General features: G+C 39.2%; 2 protein-coding genes across 5 annotated transcripts in view; both read right to left on the bottom strand.

Moving 5' to 3' along the window:
* Window positions 1–13,621, bottom strand: part of FUT8 (fucosyltransferase 8) — a 401,412-nt gene that overhangs the window by 283,664 nt on the left and 104,127 nt on the right. The gene's annotated exons all lie outside the window — the stretch shown is intronic.
* The window catches only part of LOC134757170 (uncharacterized), a 46,535-nt gene that overhangs the window by 4,060 nt on the left and 28,854 nt on the right, over window positions 1–13,621 (bottom strand). The window lies entirely within an intron of this gene.

Genomic DNA, 13,621 nt, shown 5'->3' with positions numbered 1-13,621 from the left:
CATTCTATACTCCATTAATCTTCAGTAGAGTATTTTGCTGCCTTATACATGCACCATCTCATGCAGTCTTTTGATCAGGGGCCCTTCTCCTACTTCATTTGTTGCTGCCTCTCCCTCATCCAGTATCATGTTTGGCACACAGTAATCAATATGATTAACTGAAAAGTGAAATGGCCTTAATAAAGATTCGCACATCAAATGTTCACTGAGTGTGTAGTATGCGCAAGTCACCAAGTACAAAAACCCAAGAACAGTACAAAGACACAATACATTCTACAGAAATGTGTGTTTCTGCCACTCGCTTTACTCTTATGTCAACAACATGAGATTTTTCTCTGATTGACATTATTAATTGTGAGAAGCAGTTTTTCTCCAATGACATCAAAGTCTACTGAAAACAATTTTAGGCAATTACAACTAACATAAAAGCAATATCACCAACTTAAACTCCTCCCACCACAAAGGTAACACAACTATTTTCTTTTTTTTAAAGATTTTAAAATTTATTTCGTTTTACTTTATTGTAGAGACTGGGTCTCGCTATGTTGCCCAGGCTGGTATCAAACTCCTGGGCTCAAGTAATCCTCGTGCCTCAGCCTCCCAAAGTGCCGGGATTGCAAACATGAGACACCATGCCCAGCCTGTATAATGCTTTATTATTTACATTATCTCATACATCTATCTGAAGAAGACATAGTCAACTACTCCCAAAGCCCATAAACGTACAATTATTAAATAGCCATCAAGTCTAAAGTCAGCAAAGGTTTATTGTAATTCTTTCCTGTAACTTCACCCAAAAGTCTTTGCCAAACTCCTCAATAATCCAGTAGTGTGAAATGTATGCTTCCAGCCATTACGGAATAACTGGTAACAGATTTACCCTCAGATGGTAAGCAACTGCAAAACCAGACAGAATACATGACAGTTTCCAGACAGTGAACAACAATTAGCGTAGATCTGTGTTCCCTGAAACAAGAAAACAAACTAGATAAGGCCTATGACCACCCTGGCTTTCTGCCTAGAGACATGTTCTAGACACCATTGCCAACAGGGAAATTCAAAGCAGAATACAGCAATCTTGCTAACTTGAAAAGAACAGAGTTTGGAACAGTGGAGGTGGCAAACATTACTAGAATGATATACCAGAGAGGAGAAACTTAAGCAGAAAAAAGCTACAGATATGTACATTGGGGTCCACTTGAGTCATCAACTAAATACTAATCTACACATGCTTAGGGTGAAGTTCCATAAAGTCAGACAAAAAACATCCTCCAGGAGCTATAATATGAACAACTCTGGGTTGACACTGAGCTTGGAGACATCTGAGTTCCATCCAGCCACAGCAGAGACATCTCTTTACACTCTAGGCCATAGGTACAGACCTCAGGAGGGCTAAATTTGCCCTAGAATAAAGATTACTCTATAATGATCCCAACAGAGCTTAAAAACAAGCCATGAAAGGACAATCTGATCCTCAATTTAACATCTGTAACCAACAGCCAGAATGGAAAAGTCTCATAATTCATGAAGCATAAAATATTCAGAAGGGTTTTGCCTCAGTAGTGGGGAAAATTAAATTAAGTGGTTACACTTAACAAAGATTAAAAGCAATACCTAAAAGTTAAAAAACACTTTCAAATAACTTCAATACAGACCAGGAAAAAGTTCAAAAATATCTGCAGGCACCAGGGCTGGTGGTACACACCTGTAGTCCCAACTACTCGAGAAGTTGCAACAGGAAGATCACTTGAGCCAAAGAGTTTAATACTGCGATGACCTATGACCATGCTACTGCACTATTGCCCAGGTAACAGAGCAAGACCCCATCTCTTAAAAAAAAAAAAAAAAAGAATATAGGAATATAAAAATGTCCAGCACCCAACAAGGCACAATTTACAATGTCTTATTTTACATGCCTGATATGCATCAATTAATTAACAAGCAGGTTAAAAAAACTAAGGCAAGAAAAGAGAGCCAGAAGGAAAGCTATCAATCAATCAAAACCAACCCAGAAATGACAGGGTTGATAGAATTAGGAGACTAGGACATTAAAAGTTATTATATATCTGTTCCATATGTACTAAAAGCCAGAAGAAAGGTTAAGTATATTAAGACACAGACAAAAAAGACCCAGGTTGAACATCTAGAAATAAAAACTAGAACGTTGGAAGTCCTCTACCTGACACACCTGTTGAATTATGAAGTTTTTTTGTCTGATGGATTCAGGCCCTACTCCTAACCATGTGTGAGCTCTAATTATTCTATTATTCCCTCAATTCCTTTTTGGTGGTTCTTCCGCAGCGTCCCATAGTTTCCTTACAGGCATGTATTGATCAGTAGTCAATTGTTCTTGAAAGGAATTTCTACAGATCTGTGAAGTTCTGTCTCTTGCAGCTTTCTCCTCTCTCATACTCTACCTTGTGAACTCTAGCTGCCTTGGCCCCCCAATCTCCCAGCTAGCTCTACCTCTTCAATACAGAGAAATCTCTAGGCTCCTCCTGGGTTCCACTGCTTTGTTCCATCCCTACAAACCCTCTCTAGGTGTGAGCTAGAGCAACCGCATGATCTCGCCTAATTTGTTTCCCATCCCTTGGGGATCAATGTCTTTTGCTGCTTGATGGCAAATGTCTTGAGAACTGTGGTTTCATTATTTCGTCCCATTCTTTAGTTGTCTTAGGTGGAAAGACCATCCCTATTAGTCCATCTTACCTGGAAACACTGTATTTTAAAGGGGGACTATGAACTTAATTAACTTTGTGACAGCACTGAATGCTGAAATTTTCTAAAAATTAGATGTATTCAATAAATACCACTTATATGTCAATAAGTTATCCTAAAGCAAAGAAGCATAAATAGGATCTAAGAATGAGAAGGAACTCATATGAAAACAAAATATTACCATAGGAGAAACTAAAGATATTTAAGAAATGCATATTATTGACAGGAATGGGGGACACAGAAATTCTAGGCAGAAAATGGCAGGTCCCCAGCATAACCTCACCCTCAAGCCAAAAAGCCTGTAACCGTGGCCCAAAGTGAGAGCTTATATCTCCGTTTTCTGGCTCAAATGTTGCCTTTTCCTAAACCACCCACGGTCCTGCCCCATCCCATCCTGTGCCTATAAAAACCCCAGACTCGGCTGGTAGACAAGACTATGGCTAGATATTGGAGAGAGGTGGCTTGACTTCAGAAGGACAGCTTGATGGCATTACTACAGAGAAGAATCTTGCCACAGATGGCTGAACTTCCCAGGGGAAGATTACCTACCCACCCTGTCCCCTTTTCAGCTTCCATTTCCACTGAGAGTCCCTTTCATTTCCAATAAAATCCCCTGCATTTACCATCTTTCAATTCATTCATGTAACCTCATTTTTCCTGGGCGCCAGACAAGAGCTCAGGAGCCACAAGTGTGGATACAAAAGGCTTTCACAGTGGCCCTTTGGCCTCACTGGCAGAGGGCAGCCACTTCACAAAAAAAAGGCAAAGGGTCCACTGAGTTGTTAGCACTTAAGCTGTCCACGGACAGCGGAGCTAAAAGAGCACTGTAACACACCCTCTGGAGCTTCAATAGTCGCAGGCACCCGCTCCTGGACACTGCTGTGGGGCCTGCAGAGTTCACTCCTGCTGTGGCTAAAGCATCCGGCCGTTCCGGCACCCACTCATATGCGCACTCCCTCCTGCGAGGGGTAGAACGCAGTGGGTCCGAGTGAGTGGAGGTTGAGCCCTCTGGCGCCAAAGCAGCCGGCTGGTTTCAGTACTCATTCACTCCAATTCCCATACCCGTTCACTTGTGCACTCCCTTCCACAAGGAGTTAAGAGTGGTGGGCTGGGGCCAGGCGCAGTGGCTCATGCCTGTAATTCCAGCACTTTGGGAGGCTGAGGCGGGCGGATCATGAGGTCAGGAGATCAAGACCATCCTGGCTAACACGGTGAAACCCCGTCTCTAATAAAAATACAAAAAATTAGCGGGGTGCGGTGGCGGGCGCCTGTAGTCCCAGCTACTAGGGAGGCTGAGGCAGGAGAATGGCGTGAACCTGGGAGGCGGAGCTTGCAGTGAGCGCCACTGCACTCTAGCCTGGCGGACAGAGGGAGACTCCCTCTCAAAAAAAAAAAAAATAGGGTGGAAGGGTGGTAGGCTGGGTAAACAAGGCACCCCTGTTGCGAGTCCCACAAAGGAGTCAGGGAAATATCCTGCTTCATTACGTAATAGAAAAAAATGATTAACCATGAAAGTTTACTTTCATGATAGGTGAATATCAACAGCATCCAAAGAATAAACAATATCCAGTAATCAGCAATAATAAAAACCCAACGTAAGAAAAACCCCATTTTAGAAAAGATACAAACTGAAAGATTTCTCTGAGAAAAAGAAATATACCTGAAAAGATACAACCAAGAGTGCAGCATATAATATCATATCCACATCAAATATATGGAAGAAATTATTCACTTAAGAAGAAATGCTATACTCGCTTATCATTAGTGGCACTAGAATTCAGTCAAACGTTACAAGATCTGCTGTAGACTAACTGAACATGAACATAATAAAGGAAGAGAAGTAAAACAATAAGTAGAAGTCTTCAGGAGAAACAGAATACCTATAGAACTAAATAAACATCTTAAGTTATCTCCATGATAGAAAAAAGAAAGCATAAAGAAAAATGTTAGACTTTAAAATAAAGAAGTATAAAAAAAAGAGGCTAGGAATCACAGGTTTTATTTTCAATCTGTAATGTTGAACAGAGTCAGTCATTTTTACCCACACCATTAGGAATAAAAAAGACTGTGAGCTAAACTGAAGGTACCCTAGATGAGGAAAGAAAAACAGCAAATGGCCCATTGAGTCACATCTTCAAAGAAATACATCTTGTTCTAAAAAAGGAAACCACACACACATGCATACATATACACACAAAATCACATATGAAATGAAGAAGAACCCAAAGTCATGGGAAAACATGTTTAACAGATGACAAAAATAAACTCTATCAGTGGTGAAATTGGTCATTATTAAGAAAAAGAGAAAAGTACTGTGTTGATAATAAAAGGGCTATTTACCCATAAAAAGTGAAAGCTATAAACATGTTTTAAAAGCTAAGTATGACTCAGGCACTACTGAGTCTTGTAACACTGATGGTCCTAAGGCCATTCTAGGTTTCCCCAAAGCTGGACTTCAAACAGGGAGATGCTTCAACCAAGAAAGTGAGCTTTCCACAGTGAAATAGGGTAAGGCAGGGGTGGCGACAGCCTAGAAGAGGCTGCTCACTATGAAGAATTTTACTATTAAAAATTTATCAACCTAAATATAGTATGGGGTATGCTGCTCATGGCTAAGATAAAAATGCAGTAAGGCAGGACCTCAATGTCTTCTAGCTATGGGCCAATGTTAAGAGAGAAAACACAAGAAGGATGAAAGCCTCAGAGGAGAAAAGCACACTGACAATGGTATATTGCTTCCTTTCCTTCTCCTTTCTCTGTAGTGTTGATATTGATATTCTAAGTGACTCCAATATATCAACGGAAGCCGCATTCTTTCTGTTTTGGCAAAAAGAAAAATAGTTAAGGTAGGTGATACATACTAACAAAAACTAGAGACTAAAATGGATTCTAGGAATAAGTGCAAAAAACGAAAAAGTCTGTTTTGTCCGCTATTTCAACAAAAACGAATTCATCATTGTAAGACTGTCAAAGTCATATTTATTGGTAAGCAAATATTTCCTATAATTATTCTAACAATTAACATTACTTTACAGTAAAATAAGTTATAACTAATTTATTCACTACTCCCCTTCCTTTGGTGAAGTTGTCTACATCATCAACATAAACTAGTACTAAATCAACTATATTATATTTGGTCTAGTTTCTTACCAATTAAAAGGATCTATTTATTTATTCATAATGGTCTAGGTAAATCTGTCCTAAATTTGTAAGTTCTGTTTGACATTACAAAATCAATTCCCTTATTTTCTCCCTCCTTCTCAAACCAGGCTAATATGCCAAAAATCACTAAAACAATTTAAGTGATTTCTGTCATCCTTAATTCATAAATTCATTCATATAAATAGCTGTGTAAAATCACCTAAAATAAAAAATAATCTGAAAATTATAAAGGAAAACCGTATCAGTATCTATTACAGTCAAGATGCTTTTATAGTCATTATCCTTTCAGTTAGTCTGAATTAAGAAGGCAAAATACCAAAATTTCTGTTACAATACCATCACTCTTTCTAAATTCCCATGGGACACAGCTTGAATTTCTAAATCCTTTTCAACTTCCTATACATTGTAACTGGTTATTTTTCCCACCCCATCCCCAAAAGATTGGGCACACCATGAGAACAGAGCCTGTGGTTATTCACCTTTTTATCCCTTAGTGATTTCTAGCACACTACCTTAACACATATTATATTTAATAGTTTCTACTCACCAATATCCCTTCTACTTATCTCACAAGGATATTGCAAGGATCAAATAGTACAATATTTATGAGTACTCTGCTTAAAATATTGTGCAGATATCAGATGTATTTTATTTTATTATTGTCTATGATTATTCTAAATCTTAGCTGGAAAGTAGCAATATGCTATAGGGAATGAGAACAGAACAAACGATCCTCCTGATAAGCATGAGTTTGATGGTGGCTCCATTGCCTCCTTTATTCCACCCCCCCATTCCATAGGTTCTAGACCCACTTACTCATGACCAAAGCTTTCATCACCCCCTGCCTGCATCATCTCAGCACTCTTCACCATACCACAAACATCATCTGGCGTTTTTATGGTTTCTGGTACCAGCTCCACTTCCAGCTCCCAATCTATAGTTCATAACCATTGGATATTTTGGCTACTATCTCTAAGCTATCTCTTACCGGGTAAGATAAAGAGGTAGAATCAACAGGTCAGGGGTCTTATGACCTAACACTATCCCTGTGATACTGAATAAATCATGTCTGTTTCTGTGCCTTTATAAAAATACCAATATGTCACACTGCCTTAGTTGCACTAATTTAGGTAGGATATGAGGAGCCCAGGAGCTGGTTATCGTGCCTTTCAAGAAATACATTCTGGCATTGAGAAACTAATCCTGAAATAGAAACGAAGAGGCTTAGTACTAGTCCCAGCTCTAAACAGAAATTTACTATGTGATCTCAGAAATAATATATCATTATCCCTAGATGTCTAGATATTCTCCTATAATGAAGGAATTGGAATAAATTTTAAAGGTCTCCTCCAGATCTAAAATTCTGAGATGAAAAGCCTATACTGCCATCTTCCAGGGGCCATTAGAATTTTTCAGCTTGTATTTCAATTGAACTTACCACTTGCTACTAAACACGCCAAAAACATTCTAGTAATTCAACCAGACAAGATACCATTTGAAAAAATGTATGTATTTGAAAAAATGGTATCTTCTCTGGTTGAAGAAAAAAAATTTTCAGAAGAAAAAATTTTTTTAATCTTTTAATTTAATCTTTTGTCAAAACATTCCTTTCCAATCCAAAAAGTCCTTTTCCTTCATTATTATAAAATAAAGGTATTTTCCTATAACTCTTCAACATAAAATGTACAATGATTACACTGCACCTTGATTTACTGGAAACTAAAAAATGCAGCTTATATTCACCAAGTTTAGTAACAAACTCAAACAAAATTTACTTTCTTTTGGGTTTTTTTTTTTTTTTTTTTGAGAGAGTCTCATTCACTGTCACCCAGGCTGTAGTGCAGTGTGGGACATCCAGCTCACAACCTCTGCCTCCCAGGAGCAAGTGACTTCTGCCTCAGCCTCCTAAGCAGCTAGGATTACAGGCATGCACCACCATACCCTGCTAATTTTTTGTATTTTTAGTAGAGACCAGATTTCACCACCCAGAAGGGAAAAACATGAAAATAAAGAAAGGTTACAAGATTTATAGGATAGCACAGAGAAAATTTTCAGAGTATAAGAGCTGAAGAAAGAGAAGAGACAGACAAAGGGGCAGAACGTTTATTTAAAGAAACAATAGCAGAGTCGGGTGTGGTGGTACATGCCTGTAGTCCCAGTTACTCAGGAAGCTGAGGCTGGAGGATTGCTTGAGCACAGGAGTTCAAGTCCAGCTTGGGCAACATAGCAAAACTCTGCCTGAAAAGTAAGGAAAGGAAAGGGAAACAGAGAAAGACCCTATCTTTACAAAAAAAAAAAAAAGAGAGAGAGGGTGAGGGGCAGGCTCCCACTGGTCAAAGATGTAACAACAATTTGAGCTTCATTAAGCATATTAATTGCAATGAATGAAAATCTAAACATGTTTAAAAAAAAAAAAAAAAGCCCTAAAACATCTTCACAGGTTTAGATGTAACAATTTCAGTATCTTGAAAACTGGTAAATAAAAATAAAGAATCAAGTATTTATCCTGGCTTTCCTTGTGAATTATACTATTTAATAACCAAACAGTGATGAAGAAAATATTCTATGGAAGTATGCTAAGTAATAAATTAAAAAGAAATAATTTAGAATATCACTATCACTATTTTGCAACCTCCAATGAATTAATCCATCTAAGTAGTGAGTATCGATGGCTACTAACGTCACAAAGAGAGTCATCCAAACAGCCAAGTGCCTTCTGATGACACACTTCCTATTGCCTTGCCAAACGGATCACACCTAATTAGGATCAAGCCTCTGAATCCAGCTGAAAATCTACAGGGCATACAGAGAACAGAGGAAAGTGTTAAACTGCACTATTAGTATGCAATCAGCAGAATGCAAACTGTGGGAAACTCTACAAGGCAAACAGCCCAGGGTTCAATAGCTAACTTGTAAGAAAAAGAGACAGATGAGATGGGGGAATCTGTAGATTAAAAGGCTTAAAAGACGTATCAAATTCAAAATATATATATATATATATATATACACATAGTATTACAGTGTCTAAGAATATAGTATCACTTGGGTGATAAAACCAATGAACAGCATTATTTCAATAAATGATAGTTGTTACCTATTTTAAAATGTGAAGCTGTACTAGGTGACCATCCCAATTCTTTGCACATGATTATAGTGCTAATTATTTTAATATGAAAGGTTTTCTAGCTGGGCACAGTCGCTCACACCTGTAATCCCAACACTTTGGGAGGCCAAGGCAGGGGGATCACCTGAGCCTAGGAGTTCAAACCAGCCTGGGCAACATAGTGAGACTCTGTTTCTACTTTTTAAAAAATAAAAAATAAAGGTTTTCTGTGCATCAGTCACTTTTCATACAAATCCTTGAGACGTAAAAAAAATCTAATAGAGAAAACATTAGACAGTATTTATACAAGTTTATTTGACCAGTAGTTAGACCAAATGCCTTATAAAGTAGACACATGTTCAGTTTCTTTGTATGTCTTCCATTTTATTTCTTAAGTTAACATACAGTAAAACAGACTTTTGGGAGGAAGTAGGAGTATACAGTTCTATGAATTTCAACACATGTATATCCATACTCAGGATACAGAACAGTTCTATCACCCCAAAAACTCCCTCATGCTGTCTCTCCATAGTCACACACCCTCCCCCACCATAACCCCAGGTCCATTTTGTGCTGCCATAACAGAATACCTGAGAGAGGGTAATTTATAAACAACAGAAATTTGTTTCTCACAGCTCTGGAGGCTGGTAAGTCCAAGATCAAGGCGCCAGCATCTGGTGAGGATCTTTCTGGCTGTAAAACACTCATGGTGAAAGGTGGAGGACAAAATGAGACAAATGTTACATCCTCACATGGCAGAAAAGCAGAAGAGAGCAAGCCCTTTTTATTCTTTTATTTATTTATGAGACAGAGTTTCGCTCTGTCTCCCAGGCTGTAGTGCAGTGGCGTGATCTCGGCTCACTGCATCCTCTGCCTCGCAGGTTTAGGCAATTCTCTGCCTCAGCCTCCCGAGTAGCTGGGATTACAAGCGCTCACCACCACGTGGGCCCATCTAATTTTTTTTGTATTTTTAGTAGAGACAGGGTTTCACCATCTTGGCCTGGTTGATGTTGAACTCCTGACCTCATGATCCACCCGCCTCGACCTCTCAAAGTGCTGGGATTACAGGCGTGAGCCACCATGCCCGGCCGCAAGGTCTTTTTATAACAACATTAATCCATTTGTGAGGGCTCCCCCATATGAACCAATACATACACCTTCCATTGGGCCCCCCTCCCAACACTGTTGCATTGGTGATTAAGTTTCAACATGAATTTTCAGAGGGGACAAAAACATCCAAACCATAGCACTGGATAACCAGTACACATTCTCTACCACTACAGTTTTATTTTTTTGAAAATATCATGTAAATGGAATCAGGAGACTAGCTTTTTTAAAAAAGTATAATGTCTTCGAGATTCCTCCAAATTGCTACAACACACGTATCAACAGTTCATTCCTTTTTATAATTGGTACATCATCCATTGTATGATGTACCATAGTTTGTCCATTCACACATTAATATTTGTCTATTTGTACATTACCATTTGGGTTGTTTCCAGTTTTGGGCAATTATGAACAGAGCATTACTGGTTTTTGCAGGAACATGTTTCATTTCCTTGGATAAATACTTAGAAGTGGGACTGCCAGCTCATATGGTAACTTTATAAGAAACCACCAAATTGTTCTCTGAAGTAGCTGTATACTTTTTTGTATTTCCATCTGCAAGGCAGGAGAGTTCTAGTTGCTCTGTATCTCTGTCAGCTTCCTATTGTCTAGGTTTGTTGGTTTGTTTTTGTTTTGCTTTTCTAATAGGTAAGTAATGGTATCTCGTGATTTCTACTTGCATTTCCTACTGGATAAATAGGTTTATGTACTCAGTTTTTTAAAAGAAATATTACATTTAACTCTACTTGTCAAAGAACTATGTTTACTATTTAGCACCCAGTCTGTTAATGAAATGCTTTTATAAACTAAACTAAGCTTGATGTCTTTTCAGAACCATGTGCAACATTAAGAGTTTCAAAGTGGCCTCTCAAGCAATAAGAGAAAGTTTATGCAAATATTTTCAATTTGTTTTACTAAATTAAAATTTTTTATAAACTTTTAGTAAAAACTTATTGAAAACATTAAAAAGCTTGTCAAGTTACTTCTCATCTTTCCAAAAGCCATTTCTACAAAATAACATAAGTGTAACATTGTCACTTAGCACTTCTTTAAAGCTTATTTTGTGTTAACTCTGCTAAACCCTAAGCACACCAATATTAAGTCAAATGACTCTGAACTCAAGGAGTTTATATTACTCATGATTTTTGAAAATTAACTACTTTTTGGGGTGTTTGTCTTTTTTTTTTTTTTTATTCGAGGTCCTGCTTTGTTGCCTAGGCTGGAGAGCAGTGGCACAATCATGACTCACTGCAGCCTCAACCTCCTGGGCTCAAGCAGTCTTCTTGCTTTAGTTTCCCAAGTAGCTGGGACCACAAGCGCACACCACCACACCCAGCTAATTTTTAAATTTTCTGTAGAGATGGGATCTTGCTATGTTGCCCAGGCTGGTCTCAAACTCCTGGCCTCAAGTAATCCTCCTGCCTCAGCCTCCCAAAGTGCTGGGATCAAAGGTGTGAGCCACTGCACCCAGCCTTGATTTTCAAAACTCTTTTTTTTTTTTTGAGATGGAGTCTTGCTCTGTTGCCCAGGCTGGAGTGCAGTGGCACAGTCTCGGCTCACTGCAAGCTCCGCCTCCAGGGTTCACAACATTCTCCTGCCTCAGCCTCCCAAGTAGCTGGGACCACAGGTGAGCACCACCATGCCCGGCTAATTTTTTGTATTTTTAGTAGAGACAGGGTTTCACTGAGTTAGCCAGGATGGTCTTGATCTCCTAACCTCATGATTCACCCATCTCAGCCTCCCAAAGTGCTGGGATTACAGGCATGAGCCATCACACCCACCCCAGAACTCTTCATTTTTTAGAACAGTTTCAGGTTTACAGAAACATTCTGAAGATAATACAGTAAGTTTCCATATACTACTCCTCTATCCGGTTTTCCCTATTATTAACATCTTATATTAGTATGGTACATTTTCTATACTTAATGAATACTGATATATTAACTAAATCCCATAGTTTTAAGTTCCTCCTGTCTGTGACAGTTTTATAGATTTCCCTGTTTCTGATGACCACTTTTATGGTGCATGAGTAAGGTTTCCTTGTAGGATGCCCCTCTATACTGTATTCTTAATTTTTTTTTTTTTTTTAATGAGATGGGGTCTCACTCCGTCACCCAGGCCCAACCTGGCTCACTGCAAACTCTGCCTCCTGGGCTCAAGCAATCCTCTCATCTCAGCCTCCCAAGTAGCTGGGATCACAGGCACGTACCACCATGCCCAGCTAATTTTTTGTATTTTTGGTAAAGACAGAATTTCACCATGTTGCCCAGGCTGGTCTTAAACTCCTAAGCTCAAGTAATCCACCTGCCTCGGCCTCCCCAAGTGTTGGGATTACAGGTGCGACCCACCACAGCGGGCCTATACTGTATGTATGTATGTATGTATGTATGTATTTATGATGGTCAGTACCTCAAATGTTTGTGTCCTCAAATGTCCACCCTTGACCAGGCATGGTGGCTCACTCCTGTAATCCCAGCACTTTGGGAGGCTGAAGCAGGCGGATCATGAGGTCAGGAGATTGAGACCATCCTGGCCGACATGTCTCTACTAAAAATACAAAATACAAAAATTGGCTGGGTGTGGTGGCACATGCTTGTAATCCCAGCTACTCAGGAGGCTGAGGCAGGAGAATCACTTGAACCCGGAAGGTGGAGACTGCAGTGAGCCGAGATCGCGCCACTGCACGCCAGCCTGGCAACAGAGCAAGACTCAGTCTCAAAAAAAAAAAAAAAAAAAAAAAAAAGTCCACCCTTAGCTGTTTCTGTTTTGCTCTGGATTCATGCTTCTCAATCTGGATGCATCTAAGAATTATCTAGGGAGCCCTCTGAAAACCCAGATAAAATCCCATTAAATCTGAGTAAACATAGGTGGGAACTGAACAATGAGAACAATTGGACACAGGGTGGGGAACATCACACACCGGGGCCTGTCGTCGGGTTGTGGGAGGGAGGAGGGATAGCATTAGGAGATATACCTAATGTAAATGACAAGTTAATGAGTGTAGCACACCAACATGGCACATGTATACATATGTAACAAACCTGCGCATTGTGCACATGTACCCTAGAACTTAAAGTATAATTTAAAAAAAAAAATCTGAGTAAATACAAACTGATTTTTTTTTTTTTTTTTTTTTTTTTTTGAGATGGAATCTCACTCTGTCACCAGGCTGGAGTACAGTGGCACGATCTCAGCTTACTGCAACCTCTGCCTCCTGGATTCAGGCAATTCTTATGCTTCAGCCTCCCAAGTAGCTGAGATTACAGGCATGTGCCACCACACCCGGCTAATTTTTTTTTTTTTTTTTTTGCATTTTTAGTAGAGATGGGGTTTCACCATGGTGGCCAGGCTGGTCTTGAACTCCCAACCTCAGGTGATCAACCTGCCTTGGCCTCCCAAAGTGCTGGGATTAAAGGTGTAAACTACCATGCCCAGACCTGTACTCATTTTTAAACATAAAATAATTTACCTACTGAACAAATCTCACTGTGAACGAAAGCTTGGTTCAAATTTTTTAATAATTATCAACAT

This window comes from Gorilla gorilla, chromosome 15 (assembly GCF_029281585.2).
Source record: "Gorilla gorilla gorilla isolate KB3781 chromosome 15, NHGRI_mGorGor1-v2.1_pri, whole genome shotgun sequence".
Classification (NCBI taxonomy): Eukaryota; Metazoa; Chordata; class Mammalia; order Primates; family Hominidae; genus Gorilla; species Gorilla gorilla.
This window is presented reverse-complemented; position numbering and strand designations above follow the sequence as displayed.